This window comes from Haemaphysalis longicornis, unplaced genomic scaffold (assembly GCF_048455015.1).
Source record: "Haemaphysalis longicornis isolate Haplotype H1 unplaced genomic scaffold, Haemaphysalis longicornis Haplotype H1 scaffold_1, whole genome shotgun sequence".
Lineage (NCBI taxonomy): Eukaryota > Metazoa > Arthropoda > Arachnida > Ixodida > Ixodidae > Haemaphysalis > Haemaphysalis longicornis.
The window spans coordinates 176,633,981-176,653,438 of NW_027526203.1; the positions used below are offsets into that span (position 1 = coordinate 176,633,981).

Genomic DNA, 19,458 nt, shown 5'->3' on the forward strand with positions numbered 1-19,458 from the left:
GGGTGACGATCTCGCAAGCAGCTGTGTGGGCCTGTTCGTTGCTCGTAACCCTTCGTTTGCAGGAGTCCAGATAAGTTTCATTGACTGGTAATTTGGTGCTCGCAGCTGTTGAAACATTGTGGCGGCGACTTGGGATATCCGCCCTTTGCTTTAGCTACGTATGGCTGCCTTCGAGACGCTGATTATGTATCTGGCTCGAGTTGCGGTGATCGCAAGAGCGATGGCTGCTTGTTCTGAAGATGTAGTATGTTTTGTCAGAACTGTCGCCGAGGAGAGCGTTTGCCCTTTATTTATTTATTTATTTATTTATTGATACTGCGATCTTTTACAAGATCATAGCAGGGGTGGTACAAAACATGAACATCAGTGGTAACAGGCAAACAAACAATCAAAAACAAATGAAGTACAAACTTATGTAACTGATAGCTGCAGTGATTCTTCGAGACAAGAGAATCAACAAAAAGCAAGGTACAAACATAGATAACAATCATTTCTGCAGTGAATCTTCAAAAGCAGACAATGTACTTAGGGTAACAACATCATTATGTAGATTATTCCAATCCACGATTGTCCTAGGAAAAAAAGAATATTTGAAACAATTGGTTCGTTGCATCAATGGAGAGATAGTAAGATTGTGTCTCTGTCTTGTCGCGTAACCCTATGAAAAGTGAACGATATGTGATGTGTCAACTGCATAGTGACCTTTTATCAACTGGAAGAGAAATTTTAAGCGCAATATTCGATTTTGGTCCGGAATGTTTGGCAATTTGCTTTTCAAGAGAAGGTTTGTAATCGAAGTAGGACCGTACGAGTTATAAATGAACCTAACAACCTTTTTTTGCACCCTTTCAAGTTTTTGGATATCAGTCTGAGTGAACGGGTCCCATATGACCACAGCATACTCCAGTATAGGACGGATAATGGCATTGTAAGCGAGGAGACGAATAGTTGGTGTGGTTGATCTTAAAGAACGCCTTAGGAAAAAAAGTTTACGGAGAGATTTAGCTACTACAAAATCTATGTGTTTTGACCAGGATAGATTTTTTGTAATCCAGAGACCAAGGTACTTGTATTGAGTTACTTCTGACAGAATTGTATTGTTGGTGGAGTACTGGAACAAAAGAGGGTCTTTTTTAAGGGTAATTCTCATAAAGACTGTTTTAGCAAAATTAACAGGCATCTGCCATTTGTCACACCACGAAATTACTTTTAGAAAGTTCCGATTTAGTTTAATTTGATCGTCAACTGAGGTGATCTTTTCATATAAGACACAGTCATCGGCATACAACCTAATGTGAACAGAAAGGTCAGTGACGATATCATTTATATATAACAGAAAAAAAAGAGGACCAAGGACGGATCCCTGCGGAACGCCTGAGTTTACAGGAGCGTGTTTAGAAGATGTATTGTTTACCGTAACGAATTGACGCCTATTTGTTAGGTATGCTGTTATCCAGTCAAGGATCTTTTTATTTTGTAGAATGCAAGTTAATTTGTGAAGTAATTTAGCATGCGAAACTTTATCGAAGGCTTTTTGAAAATCCATAAATATGGCATCCGTCTGCTTCCCTTCGTTAATTGCTTGAGCAAAGTCATGCGTAATTTCCACTAATTGAGTATTCGTTGAAAAGCCCCGCCTGAACCCATGTTGAACATTTGTTAATACTTTATGAGAATTTAGGAAGCTAATTATATGTTTATGAATAATGTGTTCTAGAATTTTACATGATGTTGATATAAGGGAAATCGGTCGGTAATTCGGAACAGATGACTTGTCTCCCGCTTTGTGTAAAGGCTTAATTTTGGCGATCCTCCAGTCATCTGGCAGTTGGCCCTCATTCAACGAACGGGTATACAAAATAAACAAATAGCGAGAACACCATTCTGCGTAGCGCTTCAAGAAGGCATTTGGAATGCCATCTGGCCCGGTTGATTTTTTAACATCCAGATTCAGCAGTAAGTTTAAAATGCCATTCTCGGAAATGACTAAGTCCGGAATAGGTGGGAGCGATATTGAAAAATCTGGAAGGATGCCGTTATCACAAGTAAAAACAGACTTGAAGTGGTTGTTGAAGGCGGAACAAACTGTTTCTTCATTGCATGTTCTTTGGCCGCTTATCGTGAATGCGTCAATCGAGCGAGATGTTGGCGTGATGAGCCTCCAAAATTTCTCGGGTGATGTTTTGATAAAAGTTGGAAGCGATGTTTCGTGGTATCTTTCCTTGTCGCGCGCAAATTTGCAGTTTTAGTTCGCCCGACAGGTTAGCTATCAGCGGTGTATAAGCAGCTTTATCATGAGATTTCGCTCTTTTGCTTTTTATTCGCTTAAGTTTTCGCTGTAAGTGTAGCGTTTCTCTTGTAATCCAGGGGTTCCGGCATTCAGTTTTTTTAACGATTTTCGGTATGAAACGCTCCACGCATTCAAAGACAATATCTTTAAAAGTAAGCCACAGGTCATTCACACTGCTACCCGAGTGTTTAAAATCATCGTAATGAAAGTCAAGGATATCCAGAATGGATTCATCGTCAGCTCGGGAAAAATTCGGAAAGGAAGTTTTTGTACTGCAGCGATCAACACACATATCTAAAAAAGTTAGCAAAACTGCCCTGTGATCCGAAATACCGCTGGTAACTTCACATATTGCCGTGTTTTGGATTGAGCCACTCAAAAAGAATAAGTCCAAGATAGATTTTGAACCATTTAGTTCTCTAGTGTATTCTTTAACAACCTGCAGTAAATCGAACGAAAAAACAATATCTAGCATTTCGTGATTAGCATTGCTAGTAGAATGAGAAGAAAAATTATCCCAGTCAATATTAGGCAAGTTAAAATCTCCTGACAAGATGAGTTTGTCATGTGGCTTTATATTTTGCCGCAAGTAGGTTCTAAGCTTATTCAGAACACTGTCGGAAGAGTTCGGGGGACGATAAACCGCACCTATAACATAACGAACTTTACCTATATAGACTTTGCAAAATATACCTTCAACTTCTAATATATCAGGCAATTGTTGCGGATGTAATGAGTTCTTGAAAAGTATCGCAACTCCTCCTCCTCTTCGGTCGCGGTCCTTGCGGAACACGTTATAGCCTTTTGGGACAAATTCGCTATCAAAAATTTCACTGCTTAACCACGTTTCAGTAAGTACGGCTACATCAGCATCGTGCGACAGTATGAGACCCTCAAGCTGGACTGATTTGTTGACAATGCTGCGGCAATTTACGTTTAAGATAATGAAAGGCGATTTCGTTTTGTTATGAAGTCATTCGGAATTTCCGGAAACCTTGTAACGCTTGCCTTTTTTTTCGTCCCATCTGTATATTTTCTTGTCAATGCTTAGCTTATCAAAAATCATTTTGACCTTACTACCAGCTTCTCTTTCTTCTGCAGAACTCTGCCAGAGCTTTTTCCGAATTTCCCGCACTTTCTTAGAAAAATCTTCCGAGACCGAAAACGGGGTTCCTTTTAATTTTGGACACGACTTCAAAATCTCTACCTTGTCACGATAATCTAGGAGCTTAATTATAACCGGGCGAGCTTTCTCGTTCTTTTTGCCAAGTCTGTGGCACCTTTCGATACTGCTCACCGAGACTTTAAGCTTCTCTTCGAAAACATTCGTTTTTATCTTCTCGACAAGTTCTTCGGGTGTTTCAGACGGGTCTTCATCGATACCGTACAGAATCAGGTTATTTTTTCTACTCCTATTTTCTAAATCGTCAACCTTTCCCAAAAGATACGACACGTTTTTTTCTAGTCTCACTACAGTATCCTTTAGCGCACACATTTCTGTTTTCAAAGCACTTATTGCAGACAGCTGAACTTCAAGGCCATTTAAGCGCTCTGTAACTGACGTGATATCTGCCTCAAGTTTCGTTTGCTTACTCAGAATTTCATTGATAGATGCTGTCATAGCAGTTTGACCAGAAAGAAGTTTAGCCAACATTTCCTTCTCGTCGGGGCCAGGGTTTGATTCAACGTCTCCGCAAATCAACAAGTTCTTAGCAAAAGTGCACACATCGAATTGTAAATTGAGAACACACAGTGGGCACGGCATGGCGTTGTTGTCGGGATAGTCCGCTGCGTCTACAAATACTGTTTCGGGGTGGTTGCCGTAATGTTTTGTGAGAGCTTGTGCTCTTGCCGTTCTCCTGGCCTTATTATATGTCGGATCCATGTTTAAGGGTAGTGAGTTGTTCGTAAAAGCTCTCGTAGCGTGGCGGGTATGTCAACTTCTTCGGCTTGTGTCGATCCATAGGGAAGGCCAAGTTCCCTTAGAATATGTCCCCCCTGAGGAGTTTTGGAGAACCTTTCAAATTGTGAGACTTGCTGCGCCTCTATGAGCTCGTCGATGCGGTTGTGAAGGCCCAAGGCATCGAACCTGTCGTTTGGGGCTGACATTGGCAGTCCAATAGCTCGTTTATATGCCCTTTTAATCATATAGTTGATTTTTTCTTTTTCCACCTTCTTGAGATTAAGGTAAGGGGTGACGTAGATTATCCGGCTGATGATGAAAGCCTGGACGAGTTTTATGGTGCTCTCTTCTTTCATCCCCCCTTTTCGGTTGGTTATGCGAGAGATAAGGCGGATGGTCTGTGTAGTTTGCTTGTCCAATGCCTTTATGATTTCCGTGTTACTTCCTGTGGCGTGGATATTTAAACCCAGGATTCGAATTGAGATTACAGTAGGTATGGTTCTTCCCGCGTGATGCAGCTCAATCTGGGGACCATCAGTGGGCATTGACCGTCGCGTACGGTGTGCAGGGCGGAGGATAAGTAGTGCTGACTTTTCCGTGGAGCAGGTCAGACCCTTAGAGAGATGAATGCGTTTATCGTATCTACGGCGAGTTGTAGTCGTTCTTGTATTTCTCCGTCACTGCCTTTATTTGTCCAGAGCGTGATATCGTCAGCATAAAAACTGAATTTCAGTTCCTTTATGCCCTCTAGTTTCTTGGGTAGATCCAGTAGAGCCATATTGAAAAGGTAGGGAGATACCACTGAGCCTTGCGCCGTTCCTCTGCTGCCGAGGTTGATATTTTCGCTTTGGATGCAAGCAAGACTGAGTGTGGCTGTCTTGTCGCTTAGAAAGTTGCGGATATAGGGATATGTTCGCGTTCCTACCCCTATCTTTTGGAGACTCTGGAGAATAGCTTCGTGCCTCACGGAATCAAATGCTTTGGTTAGATCTAACCCAAGTATTACTCTGGTGTCCAGAGGGGAACCACCGTGCCCCTCGAGAATCTGCTTCTTCAATCTAAGCATGGTGTCTTGAGTGGAGAGCTTTTTCTCTGAAACCCACCATGGTGAAGAGGTACAGATCTTTTTCTTCCATGTATCGATTGAGTCTGTTGAGTACGACGTGTTCCAGAGGCTTTCCTAGGCATGACGTGAGGGATATCGGTCTAAGATTTTGCAGATTTAGTTTCTTTCCTGGTTTTGGGATCAGTTTTATTGCGGCTGCCTTCCACTGCCTTGGTATGTTGCAACTTTCCCAGCATTTGTTGAAGTATTTGGTCAGCACCTCCACTGAGGTGTCGTCTGAATTTCGGATCATTTTATTTGTGATTCCATCCGGTCCAGGTGCAGAGTTAACTCGTAGGGTTTGTATTGTGTAATTAACCTCTGCTAGCATTATAGGGGCGTCCAATGCCTGGTTATCCATCCCAGCATACGGTGCCTGGGGGGTGGGTAGTTCTGCCTTTAGTTATTGATGACATAGTTCCTGGATAAGTTGTTGCTCTGTTCTGGGGTATGTATGTATGTATGAGTTTTGCAATATTGTGCTTTTGGGTTGTTCTATTTTTCTCTGGATCGTCAAGATAACGAAAGAGGTGCCACGTTTTCTTATTATCAATGTGTCGATCCATTGGTTCGCACAGTGAATTCCAAGACTGATTGGCCAATTGTCGGGTGTAATCTTGTATCTGCTTATTAAGCTTGGCTATTCTCCTCCGCAGATTGCGGAGGTGTGTGTGCGCTTGGAGCCTCTGTTGCAACCGTTTCTATGCCAGCCATATGTGAGCGATTTTCGCATCCACATCTTTTGGTTCTTCCTCTCCCCTAGCAATCTCCTCTGCGGCGGTGTTGACGTCGTCAATTATTTTGCGCACCCAGCTATCGATGTCTGTGATTTCACTGATGGTCTCCCTTACATTGTTGCGGATATTTAGAAACTTGTCCCACTCGGTGATCCTGGTCATTCTTGATTTTACGTTACTTGAGGTGGTTGTTATTGTAGTTGCGACTATGTAATGATCACTGCGTAAGTCTTCTTGTAGGTTGAGGCATTGAGTGTTTCTCCGGCGTAGTATCTCTGGAGACGCTATTTCCAATTCGGGTAGGGTAGGTAAAGTCGGTGACGAGTGTGAGATCTAATTGACGAATGTCTTCCCAAAGATTTCTACCTTTACGAGTTTCCTTATCCTAACCCCAAGCGGCGTCCGGGGCATTGAAGTCGCCAATAATTAGTAGGGGGTTATTCTTAGAGATGTTGAGGGTGGCTTTGAAGAGCTTGGTGAACTTGTGCTGCTGTCTTGGATTGCTGTATACGTTTAATACGAATATACTGTATTTAATTTTTTAAATAAGGGTAGCGTCCTGGGCACGTTGGTACTCCATTGCTAAATAAAATGATTGCGCTAAAAAGGGACACGGACGGAGTGAGGACAGGCACACACGGCGCAAATTTTTATTTAATTTGTTTGTTCTGACGTCCGATCATTTCTAGAAGGATGTGATCTGCCGTCTTAATTTCTGTGTTGTGCTGGATGACTGGGATATTTCGTCTAACTAACGTTGCTATAGGAGGTTTGCCGGTAATTTCTGGCGGGACGTATGTAACATATCCCGAGAGCTTTGCAATTACACCCATTTTTTGCAGTGTAATGACGTCAGGTTTGTTTGCTGTTTCCAATTGGTCAGTGTATATTTGTAGGTTATGTCTTTTCAGTTGGTACCCTCTGCACTTCCACTGCCAGATTACATACTGGTTTCGAGATTTGGACATGGGACCTGTACTGCCTGTCTTCGCTTCTAGTTGTGCTCCCCGACGATGTGAGTGTTGCCTGCAAGCCTGGGGTCGTTGCACCGTACTGCTAAGGTGTTTTCTAGCTTGGTGATTCTCGTGTTCATAATTCCCATTTGTTTCTGGATGCTAGCAGCAAAATCGGCAATTTTCGATTCGATCTTCTCGGTGGTGGAGTCAAAGCGTTTATCGAGGTTAACGCTTAGTTGCCTTCTGATTTCCTCTTGTAGTCTTGGTTTGTTAAGGATTTCTGAATATTTCCGATTGGGTGGAGGAGAATCTGCATCAGAATTGATGTCTGCCCCGTCCGCTTCTATTGGCTCATTTTCAATTGTGGGTACTTGATTTACTGCTACCTGGCCTGTGTTAATCTGTGCCTTCAGTGCGGCTATTTCTTGTTTAAGTGCAACGTTTTCGCGAACCGTTGTCTCTAAGAGTTCACAGATACTTTGTAGTTTCTGTTCAAGATGATCTCTGCTAACCGTACCGGCATGGGATTTTGAGCGCCCCCGCGTTGAGCCGGAGACATTCTTGAATGCTGAGCGGGAGCTCCTCCTGCTGTTCTGTGCCCCCTGTGTCTGTCGCGGTAGCCTTGGGAAGGACTTTGATCGGTCTCTCTCCTGGTTGTGCACTTTGTCAAGTAGATCTTTCCGTGAAAGGTGGGCCGTAGTTCGAGTTTGCTGCGTTTCCTCTCGACTGTCACTGCCCGGGGCTTCTGATTCTGCATGTTGATAGTGTAGGCGCTGTTGCTTGATTTTTTCCCATTTTCTCTGAATGAGCAGGTAGGGGGGTCTTGTACCTTTGGCGGCAACGTTTGTCACCGGTTACGTGGTCCTTGCCACATATTGCACATTGAGGTATGCATCCATGTGCACTGTCCAGGTTGGATGCGCCGCAGGTCTTGCAGGTTTTGTTCTCCGGCTGTGGGCATACATCTTTCTGGTGTCCTACACCCCCGCAAGCGTCGCACATTCGCAAGCATCGCACAAAAAAAATAGTCCAACCATTCCCCTATGCCTTCTTTGGCGTTGTAGACTGCCCGCATTTTTTTCTGTATATATATATATATATATATATATATATATATATATATATATATATATATATATATATATATGTGACAGGGAGTGTCAGCTTCTGCGTACGTCACAAAGGCAGGCTTAGCTAGCCACATCCGCTAGCTGTCGGGCTGAGCAAACTAGTACGCTCATTTGTGGAGAAATGCCTGCAATCCCCGCATATACATCAATGAGAGAAAATCTGCAGACTTTTTTGTGACGCCATTTTTTACGCCTCGCAGACTTAAGCAGCTTAAGCAGTGTGCCAGAAGGAGGAACCCACACATCCGAGCCTTAAAATATGTAAAGTGTTCGTAAAAAAACTACTGAGGTCACTGCTTCAAACTGGACTACTGGTGATGTCATCTAAGCGCCTTCCAACCAGCTCTCCCGTTAAGTGAAGTTTTTCCTCCATTTTTTCTCCTTCCCTGCCTCCTCCTATGCTACCCCACAATGTTCTACTGGTTGTAAGATCCACTTATGAACCCTCTGGCAAATGGCTTTATAACTGTGCTACACTGAATCTTTCATTTGACGGTTGACTACTTTTTTAAGAGAGCGCTCGGTATAAAGACAATGCGCCACACGATAAACAATCTGTCTGAATGTCTCGGGAAGGGGCTTAAAGGGGTATGACTGTATAGAAAAATATAGCGAGCATGGAGGTCCTTTTCAATGTTGCCTAATTTTTAGTCGGTAATAATTTGCAGCAGTTGAATGCTAATGAAATATCTTGCCTCTTTATTTTCGGTAATCAACCGAAGAAATTACAAGAAAATCCCAGCGGCTATTAGTGAAATTTTCGAAAACACGAATAAAGAATAAAGAGGAAAAATATGGTTACAATTGTAAAACGCACTTTTAAAAGTTGGCGGCACGTCACAGAATTTTCGGTTTTACATCGCAAGTACCAAAGAGGCTGTGGTCCTCCCTGTTCATTTTTTGATGAGAACGCAGTGTGTGGAATATCAACAGGAGAATGGTTCAACTAAGTTGTAATCGAAAAAAGACCATGACGCGCCAAACATTACATGCACAATCCTTGAAAAACGCTGAAAAATGAGCCGCCACGAGCGGGACGTGTTTATTACGCCGCATGCTCCTAAGTCGCGCTGCGAGGAAAAGAAAGGAAGCGCTCTGACCGATAGCACTTAAAAACGGACTCTGTGACTACTTTGGAAATGTCGATCACTTTGCAACGCTCACTGTCGCCGCACAATTTAAAAAAAAAATTCCCTCGCACTTCCCCGAGGGGGAGAGTGTGTAAGTGCGAATGCGCGGTTGTTGATTGCGCGATTACGGTAGATATCGTGACCTTGGAGTGGAGAGGAGGCGCCCAACACCCGCAGTCACTGAGCGGAGAGAGGAGGAGGAGAGTAGCGCCCGCCGTTACGGCGAGGGCTACACGAGCGCCCTCACGCGTCGGAATGCGGAGCGCCCGCTACGCGAGCGAGAGCTCTCCCGCCCGAAGTGGAGAGGAGGCGCCCAACACACGCAGTCACTGAGCGGAGAGAGGAGGAGGAGAGTAGCGCGCGCCCATCTCCCCCCGTTGCTAGGGAAGACGAGGAGGAAGACGAGGAGCGCGCGCACCCGCAGCTGTTGCTATGCGGACTACGGCGGCGGACGATTCAGGCTCGCTTAAGAAGTGCATTCGCACTTAAAAATACGCTGTGATTAATTACGGCCGTTCGTCTACGTGGGTAGCAGCGCTTTGAAGAAGTTTCCGCGGCCGGCAGCCACCGCGGTTCTGATGATAATGATTTCGATTGGTTTCCCCTTTGTAGCGCGGTGATGACATGTCATCTTACCAAAAAGGACTAATATACCCATGTTTTACACTCTTGGTTTAATACTAGCGCCCCTTAGGGTAGGCACAAAAGCTTATCAGGCACAAAACACTTTTTTTCCTGTTACAAGTGGTAACTGTCCTAAGCAATATTCCCCTCTCTGCTTTTCATCCACAAGCATTCTAATCTTCTTTTCGTCCCCTCGACAGCCTTAAAATTAACTTCCTCTGTGATACCCTTAAATCCTAGGGCTCCTGGAAGCCCAATGTTCCCTTCATGTAGATTTGGATGGATACCCTCACATTCTAACACTATGTGCCGCATAGTTTCTGTTTCTTTTCCGCAGACATTTTGTGAATAGTTCCCCACAAAAATTCTTAGTTCGCAGCCAACCTGTTCTAGCCTCAAAAAGGAAAGCACTGCCCTGAGAATTATCGTAGAAAATTTCCTTTCTGATGTTCAATTTCGCAGCCCTGTACATCTCTAACGACGTTTTAGCTTCCATTTTTTCCCTCCATTTATTCGTTTCAATCTGCCTTGCCTCTTTTTTGGTTACCTTGGCTGTTTTGGATTCTCCACTGTTATTTCCGTATTTCATCGTTAGCCTTCTAGTCTTTCTTAACCACTGCGTGTCCACGCTTTTCAAGTATAGGTTCCTAAAAACCTTAGCTGCCCACCTTCGTTGATCCATTGCCATCAACCTCATCTCAAAGCATATTTTACTCTGTGCTTCTCTAACTTCAAACGACCCCCAGCCCATATCTCCCTCCTTCGTTGATCCATTGCCATCAACCTCATCTCAAAGCATATTTTACTCTGTGCTTCTCTAACTTCAAACGACCCCCAGCCCATATCTCCCTGAACTGTTTCGTCAGTTGTTTTTCCATGCGCGCCTAAGGCCAAACGTCTTACCCTTCTCTGGTTTACTTCAAGGCCTGATAGAACGCCTGATTTTAAGCAGAAAAGCTGCGTCGGCCGGGAATGGAACCCGGGCCACCCGCGTGGCAGGCGAGTATTCTACCACTGAACCACCGACGCCTACAGAGCCGCCTGTAGGCCGATGACCGGCGCCAAGGCCGACGCTGCGGCGGAAAAAAAAAGCTAGGGCTGTCACCGACGGAGGGGCTCATTCACCTGGCCGGACCTTGTTTCTATCGAACTGCCGTGCTTACATAGGCAGCTGGTAAGGCAAATGGGCCTATTGGCGGTGAGATGTTTGAGTGGCGCCCCCTGGCTGTGACGTCGGCTTAGGGACACTCTCCGCTGTCGTCTGCTGCACTCCGCTTGTGAGCGGCGGCAGCGCCTGTGCTAGAAATCGCCCGCTTAGGTGCTTTAGAGCATCAAAAAGCGTATTTCTAGTAATTCAGGTATTTTTACCAGCTTCTGACACACATGAGTAATTGCAAGCTGTATCCCCCAAAAGTTGCCACACCCGACGAGAGAGAGAACAACTTTCTTCAGAGCATCGGCCAGAAGATCGTGTGTAACTTGTCCTTTGTAGCTTATATGCGAGGTTCAGCACTCAGAGCTCGTCAATAAGTAATCGAAATGCGTAGGCTTCTATGAAGCATTTTTTGGATGCTCTTATGAAAACTGAACAGTCTAATGCTACGGGCCAAGCAAAGGGCACCTACACGCGCATTGCATAGCAGGAAACAAAGCGGCTGTCTTCTGTTTCTTTCGTTGTTGACTTGTATCAGGTTGATATTTTTTTTTACTTTGACCAAGGTATTAATTTTTCCGCATAGTCACAAACGTCTTATTAGTAGGTTTTGGGATGTTTGGGAGGATCACAAAGATCGTGTGGATATTTTCTTTAAGCTGTATGGCACACATTTCCTCCTTCCCGAATTCGGTTTCGTTATGGCTGCATGCAATAAGATGCATATTCGCAGCGTAAGTTGTTTATTCACGTGCAAATAGAATGAGAAGGTTTGTGCTACGCCACTGCGATCGCACTACAAACAACGTACGTTGTCCAGAGTAGTCGAAGGCCGCTTTTGTGCTCCGAATTTCTACCGTGACCATCGTTATCATAAAGAGCTGACTCTCAACCCCAGCAATTATGACATGATTACGGTGTTGACGGTGTGATATACTAGCTAACGTACGCACAAAATAGTATACGTGCATATATTAGAAGAATCAAAACCGATGAATATTTTCAAACAGCTCTTTATTGGTTGTCACCCCTTCCAGGCGGAAACAACAAATCCTAGTCTACTCGGGATGGCGTTCTATGAATCGAAGAAAATTACGCTTACTCCCTTGTCCTTGACTGACGACCGGGCCCTCTTATCAGTTCGATTTTACTGCTAATAACGTTTTCCCCTAATCCTCCTCTTTCTGCTCCTCCTACACTTCCTCCTTTTCTTGAGCGCAGTTTTCCTATGATGCATACCTGAATATTCGGGAGATAAGGGTGCGGGGAATGCACCAAATTTCCCTCGACGTCTGAACAAACATAGTGTTACTGTAACTTTATCGTAGACGTTACTCGTTTTGCTCAATAAACATCATACTGGTTAGAAGCCTGGTATAAATCCAGCACGCGCCTATACACAGTGGCTTATTTGGAACTCAACCTACAGTTTTTGCGTCCCATAGTGCTTGTCGGCATACTTCCATGCTTTTACAACGGGAAGTCATGTGATATAATACTTTCGATCGTTCGGCGAGGTAGAAAAACTGTTTTGCTTACATATGACTATCGGGAATCGTAATGCCTTCTGCCAAATTCGACAACCGCGAAGGCGTGGTATTTTTTTGGTCTTGCATTTTTGCTGTTGTCGGTTATTAGCAGCTGGCAGCTGCCTTTGTTCTAAAGACTGCTAAACACTGAAGCTGATGCTTACCCCGACTCTGCGCGCTCCGTAAAGGGCCGGCTTCGCAAAAACTGAGGCGGCGCCGGCAATGTTTCTACCGCAGCGGTATCAAAAACTATACTTTAAATAACGCCTTCCGATGGTGTATGCGATTTAAAGCATTTTATTATGACAAAAAGTTATGCACACGCAAAATCTCGTGCGGACAAGCATCAGACGTCAACCGAGTGCAAAGAAACAGAAAGGAGAGCGATCCCAAGGGAAGCAGAAGACAAATGCAAGATTCCCTAAGCCGACGACACGGAAGCGTGCTTCACTGCGCCGTCCGTGGTCGCGCTCACCGCCAATAGCTGTCAGGAGAGGAAGGGTCCTTCCCTTCCTTCAGGAAGGCTACTACTATAGCCTCCCTCCAAGAGCATTAAATGTGCGCGAAAGCCATATTTTATTGCATAGGTGTACGAGTGTTTCAAGAGTGTCTGGGTGTAGGTGTTCGATCATGGTGTACGTAATCTCATCTGCACCTGGAGCTGAAGGTTTACATGTGGTCACAGCAGCCTTCAGCTCATGAATTGAAAAAGGAGAATTGTATGAAGTGTGCTGAACTGGATACGTGTTGGAAGTGTTGCACAAGTGTGTCAGCCTGGTGTTCAAGTGTGTCCACTGTTGTGTTAACCAGGGGCAGGCTGCGTGTCTGTTGTCCTTTGAGCTTACGTATATGTGTCCAGACTTTGTGTGTGTCCGTGTGTGAAATAATGGATGTCAGGAGGGTGTGCCAACTCTCTCGTTTTGCCTCACGGCGCACACGTTTTCCAAACGCCTTGGCCCGTTTGAACAAGAGGAGGTTACCTGACGTGGGGTACCTACGAAGGATACCCCTCGCCTTGTTCTGGGCCTCTCGCGCCCGCCTACAGTCCTCATTCCACCACGGCCTCCTATTTTTGCGCGGGGAACCACAGTCGTGGGGAATGGACTTTTCGGCGGCGTCGAGGATGTGCGCCGTGAGTAGTTGGGAAGCTTGTTCAATGTGTGGGTGTTTTATGGTTGTGTAGTGTAGTGTGGATGTCTCTGTAAATGTATTCCAGGTAGCTCTTGCTTCATTGAGCCTGTTCTGGGAAGATGGACTGCATGGGCCTTTACCTATAAATGCTAGTGAGGTGGGGAAGTGGTCGCTGCCATATGGGTCAGTGTCCCCACCCCATTCGAGAAGAGGAAAGAGAACTGCGGAGCCAATAGCCAAGCCAAGATATGAGTGTCTGTTGTGTGCCATATTAACGTATGTGGGCTTATTTGTGTTGAAGAGGTATGCTCCTGAAGATGTAAGGAATTTCTCTGTCAGGCAACCTGGGGCATCCGTGTGAGAAGAGCCCCAAAGAGAATTGTGCGCATTAAGGTCGCCTGTGAGTATATATGGTTCGGGCAGCTGGTCAACCAGCGCCTTGAAGTCAGAGCTCGAAAGTGCAAAATCAGGACGAATGTAAATGGAGCATAGCGTTATCAACCTACTAGATATTATTGTGGGAATTGCTACAGCCTCAAGGAAAGTGTTCAAGGTGATCGGGTGGCATGCTAAGGATTTCCGGGCGATTATGGCCACACCACCCGAAGAGTGTGTGCAGCCAACCCTATCCTTTCGGAATACCATATATCTATTTAAGAAATTTGTATGACTGGAATTTAAATGTGTTTCTTGGACACACATTACACTTGGCTGATTAGAATGCAGAATCTTGTACACGTAGTCAAGATTATCAAGTAGTCAAGATCCATTGAACAATACTTTCTCTTCCCATTAGTAAGTGTTCAGAGCTACTGGAGTGTGACTATTGATGTAAGGGCTTTCGGGGCTTCTAGTCTTGGAAGGGTTTTTTTTACCTCCTCTGGAGGTTTGGATGAAGGTACGCGCTCCTTCCGCTGCAAAGCAGACAGGAAAGGTCCCACATCCATCTCGTCATCACATTTGTGGGTAGCAGCCGGCGGAACGGACCCCTTGAACTTGGCACCCTTCCGGGTGACCTTCATTGGAGCCGCGGCCGCCGAGGGAGTCAGGAGCGCCCCGGGTGGCAGAGGCGGTACGGCGGGGGTGGGAACTGCAGCGGGTGCCTCCGTGTCCATGTCCTGCGTTGCCTCGCGTGTGCTTTGGGCCGGTGGAGAGGAAGCAGTGGATGCAGCGGCATCCACAACTGACGTGGTTGCCACCACAGCCGCTGCTTGCTGAGCGAGCGGTGCAGGGGTGGGCTGGGCTGCCCGGGGCCACCCTGGGGGAGGGGGGGGGAGGCGGGACCAAATCCGACTCGCGGTACTGGGTCCCCGCCGAAACCAGACGCCACTCCGCCCCCAGGCGAGCCGCGTTGGCGTACCTCCCCAGGGGGAAAGAGGCGAACCTCTTTCGCACCTCTGGGAAGGTGATGTTCTCGTTGACTTTCAGGGCAATGATTTGTTTTTTCTGCTTGAACTTTTCACAACTCCTAGAACAGGCAGCGTGCGGTCCCTGGAAGTTGGCACAGGTGAAGCTATCGGATGCACAATTGTCGGTTAGGGGATCATGTGCTGCACATTTGGCGCACATCAGTTTACCAAGGCAAGGGGTTGTGTCGTGACCAAACCGCTGACACTTGAAGCAGCGCGTGGGCTTGTCACGTAGGGTCGGATCGGACATCTCATGAAACCGGCGTTGACCGACTCAGGAAGTGTTGAGTGGCCAAAAGTGAAGATTATGTGGTTTGGTGGTATTATTTGACCATTTCGGCGTATGGTGATTCGCCTCAGTGCTGTCACGCCCTGATTCGAAGGCCCTCTAGCAGATCTGCTTCAGTCTCATTTATTAGATCCCGATCAGAGATCATGCCCTGGCAGCTATTGAGGCTCAGATGGGGCGTGATCTTGAGGTCAACATCGACCATGCGCGTTTGCTTGAGGAGGTTAGAGAATTGTTCTGTTTTCTACTTTAATCAAACGCAGTGTGTAGACTGCCTTCCGACGGCACTGATCGGTGATCGCTGCAGGCATGGCTAGAGTGCCGTCGCACGACATTCGAATATTTAACACTAGGCTAGCAGCTGCCGAACAGTCTGTCGTTGTAGTGTAGAGCATACGTTTTAGCTTATTGATCCCATAGTCGGTGGTTCGAGACCGACTCTTGCCTCGGTTGTTTTTTTTTCATTAATTAATTGAATTGTAGTTTTTGTGCCTTAGGTTATTTTTGGTGTTTTAAATTATTTCTTTGTGTGCGTTAGGTTAGCTTATGTTATGTTTAGGTTAGGTTGCCTAGCTTTACGTTATCTCGAGCAATGTACTGCCGGACGCGGCAATTTTGTCATAAAACGTCGGTGGACGTCGATATAGTGGAGTGCTTATAAAACCGTCGGACGGCACTCTAGACACGGCCTTAATCAAAACTTCTTCCTTCGGGAGTTTCATTGCCTTGTACGACTTCCCGATAAGGCTTTCGAGAAACTTGGAAGTCAGAAAAAACGGACCGGGAGGTGATGGGTTTGGACTTATCCAGGGATTTCATTATAAAAAAGCGCGAGAAATTATCAGGCTTTGGAAGAGAGATCGTAGAAAAGGAGGAAAAGAAACTTCGGTACCGCGCCTTTTCAATGACCGATAACCTTTGGGGGGATGCTTGAAATGTAAATACCATATGCTTTAGTATAAAAGCAGGGGACGGGGGTACTTTCTTCGCTCGGCCGGGTTACCCTGGTACCGAGAGAGGTCCCGGAGCTCCCTGCCTGGTAAACAGACAGAGAGCCCATACACCGGAGCTTGACCTGGGCTCCGACGGCCACCGCTTGAGGTTTCTACCCTTCACCTTAAAACTCATTACCACGGTCGGTTACAGCGTGAGTATGGGGGCTCGGGGTCCGCGGTGTCGCCAATACCGTCACCAAGATTACTCAAGGTGCCCCGTGCGGGGTAGTTGCGCGCAGTGTTGTCTCGTTCCTCTCTGCGTGCATACACATTATCTTTGCCAAAGCAAGCTGCATCTTGGTTTCTTTCGGACTTTCTCCTTTTTACCTTTTTTTTATTCGGTGCCTTGTTGTCGGTGCCACTATCCCTAACTGTAATTTCGTTAATTTCGATTGCTCTGCCAAATAGAGTTGCAGCACTAATGTTAAACCTTTAATAGTCTGACTTTCGCATGAAGGTCTTTCGTTTTGTGAGACATTTTTTTTCAGTTTAGCGTGTTGGTTCCCCTCCTGCAGCAGCTACTCCTGACTGTGATTGTCGTCGTCGGGTTGTCATTTAGTATGTCTAAGCTACCTTCCCACTCACCGTCTAAGACCACAAATTGGTTCTAAACGGTGCTCTAGCCCCTGACGTCATCCTGCCCTACCGACTGCACGCTGGGCTAAATTCTTTTAGCTGGTTTCATCCTTCCACATTTTAGATCTAGCCTTATTCTGCTCCTTACCACATTGTGGTCAATGCTTTTCATCCAGCGCAGGCCCCAATATCTTGCGCAAATCTTGCATTGTTATTTAGAATGAAGGCTATTTCATTTTTAGTTTCTGCATTGATGATTTTTATACCCGATTCCCATTATTTGTATGCAGAAAAATGAATTATTGCCTCGAGGTTAACACACTCCGTCTAATAATTCGCGTTTTTTCCACTACGCATCGGACTACTGGGTTCTTTTCTGCTTTTACGTCGGCCATCACCATCGTGTACTTCGGTTTTAATTTGTACCCCATAATCTATTACTTTGTTAACTTCGTTCGCTGGGTATTGCACCTAATATTGCCTCCTGCATTAAAAACTTCCCCACTAACTGTAACATTTTTACCTCTGCTGATAATCATGACTGCCACATAACTAACACAACATCAGACGTCCCTCAGTGCGCAGGCTCATCACCTCTTGTATTTTTAATGTTGATAAAAGACATGCCAACACACGTACAAACCAAACTTCGACTATTCGCAGACGCCTGTGTCATGTACACCGCCATTCGGAACTCTGAAAACAATACTAAACTACAGCAATATTTCGACCCAGTTGCGCTATCGTCCCAAGAATCGATGATGCCGTTGCATCTTACTAAATGCAAATCGATGTCGTTTTCCTGTAAACTCTCTGCTTTTCATCCTACCTACCACATCAATTCATTTCCCCTCGATCCGGACACGTCATACAAGTATCTGGGAGTGCACCCATCTCTATCATTTGCGCCGCACGTGCACTTCAGCTGCTCATATGATCTCTGTAGAGCGCGCTTCCTGCGCTGTATTCTAAAAATATGCATATCCTAACGTTAAATAAACTCGCATACATAACAACAACCTATATGCGCCCAAAGCTCGAATACGCATCGTGCATCTAGGATCAGTGCCAGGCTTATATCGTTAACAAACTACAATCAGTACAAAACCGCGCCGCAGTGTTTACAAACTCACAGTTCTCCGGAGAAATCAGCGTCACTGCCCTAAAGCAGTTACTACAACTACCAACTATCGCATCACGTCGTATAATTTGTCCCTATGCCTTCTACAAAGTTTCTTTTTTCGCCCACAATCAAGACACGAACTACTCACGCCACCAAACGCAACTTCTTCCCGCATTAGCCATTGGAACCCCATTGAACGCATCAACGGCCGCACATGCCTGATGAACGACTTCTTTTTCGCCCATGCAATTAAACTCTGGAATCACCTCCCCGACAACATTGCCGTTATAACTCACGGGACATCATTCCGAAAAAGCTGGAACCCAACTTAAATTCCGTTGAATAATCCCTCGCTGTGCATATAGTCCAACAGCGTACTATATGTGTAATTTATGTTCGCAAAATTGTGTTGTTTTTAAAGTTCTCATTCCCAGTTGAAGCATCTTTTGTTTTTTTGTTGTAGAACAAACTACCCTGAACGTGTTTGTTACTGTATAATGTGCATTGTTTGTTGACATCAAATTGTACTGTCACGGAGTATTTGTTTTCCCCCTGCTTATGTAATGACCTGTGGTCTTTAAAATAAATTAACTAAAGACATGACCTGGCCACTTTAAGTGGCCAGGTTATTAAAGGAGACCAGTTGACGCAGCTACTTCCAGGGACACAGAAACCTAGGCCGATACAGAATTGTCAGTTAACTCCGGCCGACTAGTTCCACAAATCTTAACCCTTCTTCTTTCCCAACAGCGCGCTATCTTTGGCCTTCGCCTCTCCCCTTTACCAGGAAATGGCACAACTATAGGAGAGGACATGTTATCTTGTTGAATACGCATTTTTCAATCAATCAATAAGTTAGTCAGCCAATCCGTAACTCAATCTGTACGTCAGTCGATCAACCAACCATTGAATGAATGAATGAATGCATCAATCAATCAATCAATCAATCAATCAATCAATCAATCAATCAATCAATCAATCAATCAATCAGTCAGTCAGTTAGTCAGTCAGTCAGTCAGTCAGTCAGTCAGTCAGTCAGTCAGTCAGTCAGTCAGTCAGTCAATCAATCAATCAATCAGCCAATCAATCAATCAATCAATCAATCAATCAAGCAAGCAAGCAAGCAAGCAATCAATTAATCAAGCAATCAATCAATCAAGCAATCAATCAATCAATTTGAGCGTGGCGCGAAGAGCCCCTATCGACAGCTGCGTCTCAATCACTGAGTATTTGTCACCGGTTGGGTGCGGTGTCTATTTTAGGAAATTATTTAAGTTCTCTTTTTAGAATTGATATTTTGGCGCCCTTCATCTCTATTACAAACATAAGAAGGCAAGTAATCCGAAAACATGTGCCCATTACAACGGAACGACTATTA

The 19,458-nt window shown here is 45.2% G+C and overlaps 1 non-coding gene across 1 annotated transcript; it reads right to left on the minus strand.

Annotated features, from left to right (window-relative positions):
• Positions 1 to 10,833: 10,833 nt before the first annotated feature.
• Positions 10,834 to 10,904, minus strand: Trnag-gcc (transfer RNA glycine (anticodon GCC)). Its single transcript has one exon. It is a non-coding gene; the product is annotated as a tRNA-Gly (tRNA).
• Positions 10,905 to 19,458: the final 8,554 nt, after the last annotated feature.